The sequence below is a fragment of the Poecilia mexicana genome, unplaced genomic scaffold (genome assembly GCF_051168715.1).
Source record: "Poecilia mexicana isolate PSO_F unplaced genomic scaffold, ASM5116871v1 scaffold_5, whole genome shotgun sequence".
Lineage (NCBI taxonomy): Eukaryota > Metazoa > Chordata > Actinopteri > Cyprinodontiformes > Poeciliidae > Poecilia > Poecilia mexicana.
Window position 1 is genome coordinate 32753478 of NW_028263374.1, and position 6479 is coordinate 32759956.

General features: G+C 38.6%; 1 pseudogene; it reads right to left on the reverse strand.

Annotated features, from left to right (window-relative positions):
• Positions 1-1260: 1260 nt before the first annotated feature.
• Positions 1261-3999, reverse strand: LOC148159847 (uncharacterized; annotated as a pseudogene).
• Between the last annotated feature and the right edge of the window lie 2480 nt (positions 4000-6479).

Here is a 6479-nt window from a genome sequence, read left to right on the forward strand (position 1 = left end):
TTCGTAGCAATATAGAATCAAATTAAAATCAGTCCTGACCTACTCTCATTTCTAACCCTAACCTGTGTCACTAGTTCCACTAAATGAGGCTTTTGGGGGGCAGTTCAACTCACACCCGGTAGCAATCGATCCTGGCAGCTGAAGTCTTCAGATATCCTTGGTCAGAGTCTCTGTCCTGGCAGAGCAAAGTTCTCTTTCAGAAAAGCAGCAAAGTCGATCAGCCCGTTGTCCTTTAAACGAACAGGATCTTCATCACTCAGTGACCTTTGTCTTTTCTCCAAGTCTGCCGCAGTAGAATATGGATCGTTGGGTTGAGGCAGAGGGTCCGGTCGAATTCAGGAACCAAGGCTTGGGCAGATGGATCTTGTCCCTTCTTTGCGGCGTGAAGTCTCAACTTTTCCCTTGGTCCCAGGGTGTGATCCTCTGCTGATCTTAAGTCTGCGTCTTCTCGTTGTCTCTCCTTCTGCGCCGCGGACTAAGAACAGTTTCCTCCCCGGCTCGCTGGCTTTTAAACCCTCTTGGCCCATAGTTGTGTGTGGGAGAGGTCATGACTCACCCTTCAGCGGAAAGTACCTACTCTCCCCAAACCTTGCTCCTCCCTGACTGCAGAAAGTCCCGGACCTTCCTCTTCTCTGCCTGTTTGCTGCAACTCCTTTTTCGGTCTTCTCTTTTTTCTGCTGGCCATCTGGCAGTTACTGCCTTTTTTGGAGTTGTTCTGAGACCTCCGCCCAGCCCAGTGCACTGCTTGTGACACAGTTCGTTCCTTTTTCTCATGTACTCGAATCCACAGTCCTCTATAATGTATTATGAAACATAACCAACTCAAAACATAATCATTTTGTCTTATCTGCTTATAACCCTCAGTATACTTCCCCATTCTTTATCTGTTCTGTGACTTGTGTGTCCTCTCAAATCATTAACAATATACAACAATTAAGCTGTTACCGTTACTACTGATCATGAATACAGAGTATATATTTCCAATTATACATTACAGACATTGTAATTACAAAAACATCAATCATTACAATTGTTACACACATATGTAATTTGTATTTCACTTCTTTAATCATCATTAAATCAATATACAAGATCACTGTTATTTCTCAGGCCTTTACCCCGTTTTCTGCGTGTACCTGGAGAGATCTCACACTTCCAAGCCAGTTTTCTCGACACATCATGTCAAGTCTTATGCACACCCCTTCAAATAAGGTGTTACCAAAGATTCCTTAAACTCACATGTTCTTCAGCTGAAGTCTGTTAGACTATATCCATCACCCATACACTACTTTCTAGGACCTTGTTTATTTTGTGTCGAAACTCTGGATAGTTATCATAATTAACTGGCAACTCTAGGTAGCAACCGCATGTGTGGGCAACTGGCCGTCTCTGAATACCTTGAAGTTGAGTGAAGCTAACACTGATAGTTTTTTGAAGAAACAAATCAGATCCTGTGCAGAACCGCAGAAAAAGTGAGGGGTGTTGTGAGTCTGATTCTCTGAGATAAGAACTTAAATATTTGCTGATGTTTTTCTGCTGTGCATTCATGACTGCAGGATATACAATTGAATGTAAAACCTTTCTTAATGTTGGCTGGAGATTTTCATATGCAGTTGTAATACTTTCCATCTCTGACCTCAGCGGGGAAAGGATAGTGCTCCACTGCTCAATAACAAAGGCAGGTTCCTGAATGAGCATTTGGTGGGCAAGCTCCTCAAGTAGTAGCTCTATGTTATCAGCTGTTGATACTCTTCGACAGTTATGGATATCCATGATTTCCAGAAGCTCTTCTTTGTCAACACTCTGAAAATCTGAAAGGCAAGATTCAAACACCATCCGATCGTACTCTGTAACATACCTTAAGAAGCTATCAACAAGAGTAGTCTTTATAGAACCAAGAACTGCTTGTTCCAGTATTACTGGAGCAAGTTTTATAGGCAGGTACTTCTGTTTTTGCCAGCCAAAGGCAATAATTCGCTATAATGCTTTCCCATTGTTGCTGTCCAAAATCATGACGCAGGTAGGGCACCTTAAAGTTATTGCCCATTGTGCACTGTTCATAAAAGTCCTTCCAAAATTCTGAAAGGACATCCCTCAAAACTCCTCCATCATCAACAGCCTTTTCTCGCCTTCCATCAGGGAGCACCACTTGAATACATATGTCCTCCTGAGTGACACCTGGATCACAAAAATGTGAAATTAGTTCTTTCAGGATCTGGCCACGGTGAAGAACAAGGATTTTCTTAATCCCTTCTCTATGAACAATTGGCTCGTTCAAAGAATCAAATTGTGAAGAAGAAAGCACTGGACTAGATGGCTGTGGAGACAGAGGAAGGGTGTCATCAAGACTGAGACTATCTGTGTCAGAAATGTGTCCTGTGAAAAAGGTAACAGTGCCACTGTCTTCTAAAATGTCCCCATTGATTCCTGCATCTAGCTCTTGGACATTGGACAAATCACCCATGTCATCAGTAGAGTAAACTAGGTGAACATTATCACTGCTGCTGTTTGTCAGGACACTGCTGGTTCCAACGTATATGGCATCAATGCTGTCTGGTGCTTTGGATTGAGTCAGTGGTGTGCAAACTTGAGAGTGAGTAGAAAACCTTAAAGTGTCTTGGTTATTTCCACTGGGGTTGTCTGGTTCTGAGTCGCTGCCAGTGTCCTTCTTTTTGGTTGTTAGGTAAAAACGCAAAACAGGTAGTTTTGTCTGCTCATAAAGTTCTCCAACTGTAATATGTTCATCAAGTGAATGTTCCTGGAAATCTGTCATGTCAACCTCAAAATCTGTAATTCTTCCATGTGAATTTCTTTGAGACGGAAAAAACAAACCCACTGCCTTTTCAATTAATTCATTTTTTCTACAGTCCTTTGAAACATAAATTTTTCTTGTTCCACCACCTTTCTTTGTCCGAACTTGAAAAAACTTCCCATCTCGAGAATTCATCCATCCTATCTCAACTTTTCGAACACTTTTTTGAGAATTTCTGATGCTAACATTTTCTGAGATCTGCTTTTGAACGTTGCCTTTGTTCCTTGAAATCTTGGCTCTCAATCGGTCAAAAAGTTTTGATTTCCGGCCAGCAGGATCATTTTCCCTTCGTCTACAATATCCGAGAAGTGCCAGTCGGTCACCATAAGATGGGAGATACTCCTTAAGCTGCTCATCTGTCATGAGCAGAAGGACACTGGAGTCAATCTAGAAAACAAAAGTTAAAACAGTTATTTAACCTATAAAAATGGGGGGGAAAACCCAGTAAAAACAGCCACATGATAAAACTGATCTGTCTTCACCATGTCTTCACCATGTCAACACAGACATGTCACCATGTCTGTGTTGTATGATAACTTCTAAATGTACTGATTTCCTTAGCAATCTAGCTACCTTATCCTTTTGCAGTCGTATGACTTCCTCTGAAACATCCCATGATTTTAAGAAGTCATATATCTCATCCATCCTGTGACAATTACACACAATAACTAATGAATAATGTCTAATAAAACATAACATTGCAAAAAATGTATTATGAACATGAGAATAGGGTTGAATGATATTACTGAAAAACATTTCACGATACAAGCATTTTTTTATTATTTTACATCAATTTTTTTTTTTTTTTTATATCTGAAATACTGCCAAACTGGTGATGTGACCTTTCCCATTTTATCCACAGCTTTCACACCATAATGTTTTTAAAAAACATTTATGAGGCACAGTGGTGAAACATAAAACTGCTGCTCCGCAAGTTACTCAACAGCTTGTTGCTAGTTCACCAGTGAGTTAAATGATGCCATCAACCTAGATGAGCTAGCCTTGAGAGGTTGAGAAGCCTTGACTGTGCCTACATCCTTCAGAATGGTATGTGGTTCTGGATCAGAGTTCAGAGAATATTCTATTGAATATTCTGTCAGACTTACTATCTATTGATATTGATCACGTGTGTATCGTGATACATATAACTGATTTATTGTCCAACCCTACAAGACAGATAGAAACTGCATTTCAGACTCAAGCTCCTGCTAAAATAAAGACAATAGACAACAAAACAGCTGTACAGATCTGCAATAATAAACCAATACACAAAGAAACTACATAAAAGTAATAAAGAAAAATCTACCAGTGTCTCCACAACTAAATGGTAAAGTGTAGAGCTTAGGTCTGAAAGTTCTGTTTACATTTTTCCCCTAAAATATTTCAATGGTTGAACAATTCTCAAAATGACATTCCCATCTTTATAAAAGAGTCAAGTGCATGAACATCATCAGAATTATTTTAGTTTTGATCTTAATTACTTTCATTTAAACAGATAATATGATAAATTGGATTTTCACAAGAGTTGCAACTTACCTCTGTTTAGGCTTAGGTTCAGGTCAAAGGAACCTCCTCTGTCTCTTTTGTAGGTATCCTGAAAGTTGAGTAAAGTTGAGGAGTTAAAATTTTCAACAGGGCCTGCCTGTTTTGGGGATTTTTTAAGTTCCTTGTTTTTCAATTTTTCTTATTTTGAATTGCTTTTATAAATATTGTCAATGTAAAGCTGTAGATCTCCAGCATTAGCATAAGTGTACATGAAACTGCTAAGAAAACAGTTTGAAAACTGATGCATACTTCCATATTTTACTCTTGCCTATGTATCGACAAAAACAATTTAACGGAAAAGATAGTGAATCACATTATGCATAACAAAAGGTGCATACAACAAGCTGTGGAGCTTGTTTTAACCTACTAGCTATTGCTTGTATTTATGCTACAAAATAATTATACACATTAACTTATTGAATTTTTGGAGTACAAACTTCTTATCGCACTCTGAAATAAAAACAATCTAATTAACGGACTACTTAAAAAAAAAACCCTGTTAAATATGCTATAACAAGGTTAGCACGCTTTGACGGTTAACCTGCAGCTAGCTCATGTTGCTAAAACAACGACCATGTACATAGCACCACACGATCAAAAAGCATTCAAAACGAAGGAATCTAAACAAAATCAAAAATCAAAAAAGGCGAACCTACCTTTTACTGACTCTTAACGCAGTAGCAAAGGTTGGACCTTGGATTTAGGATCATATTTAACTGGGAGCTGGAGCACGCTGTTATTCTAAGGAGGCTTGTCTCCAACTGCTCCGGTATCTCATAATTATGACTTTGAAAGTCGAAATTATGACTTTGAATGTCGAAATTATGACTTTGAATCTCATAATTATGACTTTGAATCTCATAATTATGACTTTGAAAGTCGAAATTATGACTTTGAATCATAATTATGACTTTGAAAGTCGAAATTATGACTTTGAAAGTCGAAATTATGACTTTGAATCTCATAATTATGACTTTGAAAGTCGAAATTATGACTTTGAATCTCATAATTATGACTTCCTGTTGGTCTTTTTTTTTTTTCATGGCGGAAATGGGCTTCCATAGGTTTTTATTGTTGAGTGTTTTCGCTGCATGTTTTTTTTTTAATTCACTCCGAGAACTAACAGCTGATGCCAGTCACCTGCGCGGGGTGGGCGTGCCCGTAGGCAGCGTACCTGGAACCTGCAAGACGCTGTCAGTGGATTTTAAAAGGCAGAGGACTTCGTGTTGGGGAAGGAGGAAACAAAGGGGAATCCAGGAAGGTTCGTGACGGAGGACTGCGACCCCGAACGAGCCAGTGGTTGGCAGCAGAGGACACAATCAGTGGGAACGACGTGTCGGACCGTCAGCGGGCAGAGGGGGAACTCTGCCCTGGTCAGTAAGTAACGTTTCCACTGATTGTCTGCAGGGACCCTTGCTGGGACAGATAAAACATCCGCTGCTCAGCGATCGCTGAGCAGCGGATTTTAAAATATTAAAATTTGAACATTTTAATATTTTTATTGTTTTTCACAAAAAGAAAACGGAGCATTTTGTTCAGTTGGGGAATAAAAGAAAACAAACTAATTGAATTGTTCTCCCTTGGTGATGTGTTACCGTTTCCCTCCTTGTTGTCTGAGAACCCGGGGCTATCAGCTGACGTTAAGCTGGGCCCTGACGCATCAGCGCATTTAATCGATCATAACACACTTTTTAGTTACTGTAAACTATATTCAAACATCTATCAAAGCAACATTTATAAACAATTGTATTTTTTAAGTATGCTTTTAATACATAGTTCATCATATTTAAATATGCTTAGTGGCTATAGCAATAGAATAGGAATGGAATATTCTGATATCGATGTATGAAGAGCATATTACAAAGCACATAGCCGTTCATAATTTATTTAATAAATAATTTAGTAATATCAATATGTGATATAACTATACAAACACTAATAAATAGATTAATAACGGCACAAATGATTAATGGTGAATAATATATGTTGACATTATAAATGTTTTGTGCTCTCATTTGTTGTTTTTTTCATTATTGGATTATTGTGTCACATCACGTGACTTGTCTAATTGAACACACTTGTGTACAATAAAGGGTGTGTCCTTCAAACAAAGGGGGAACAA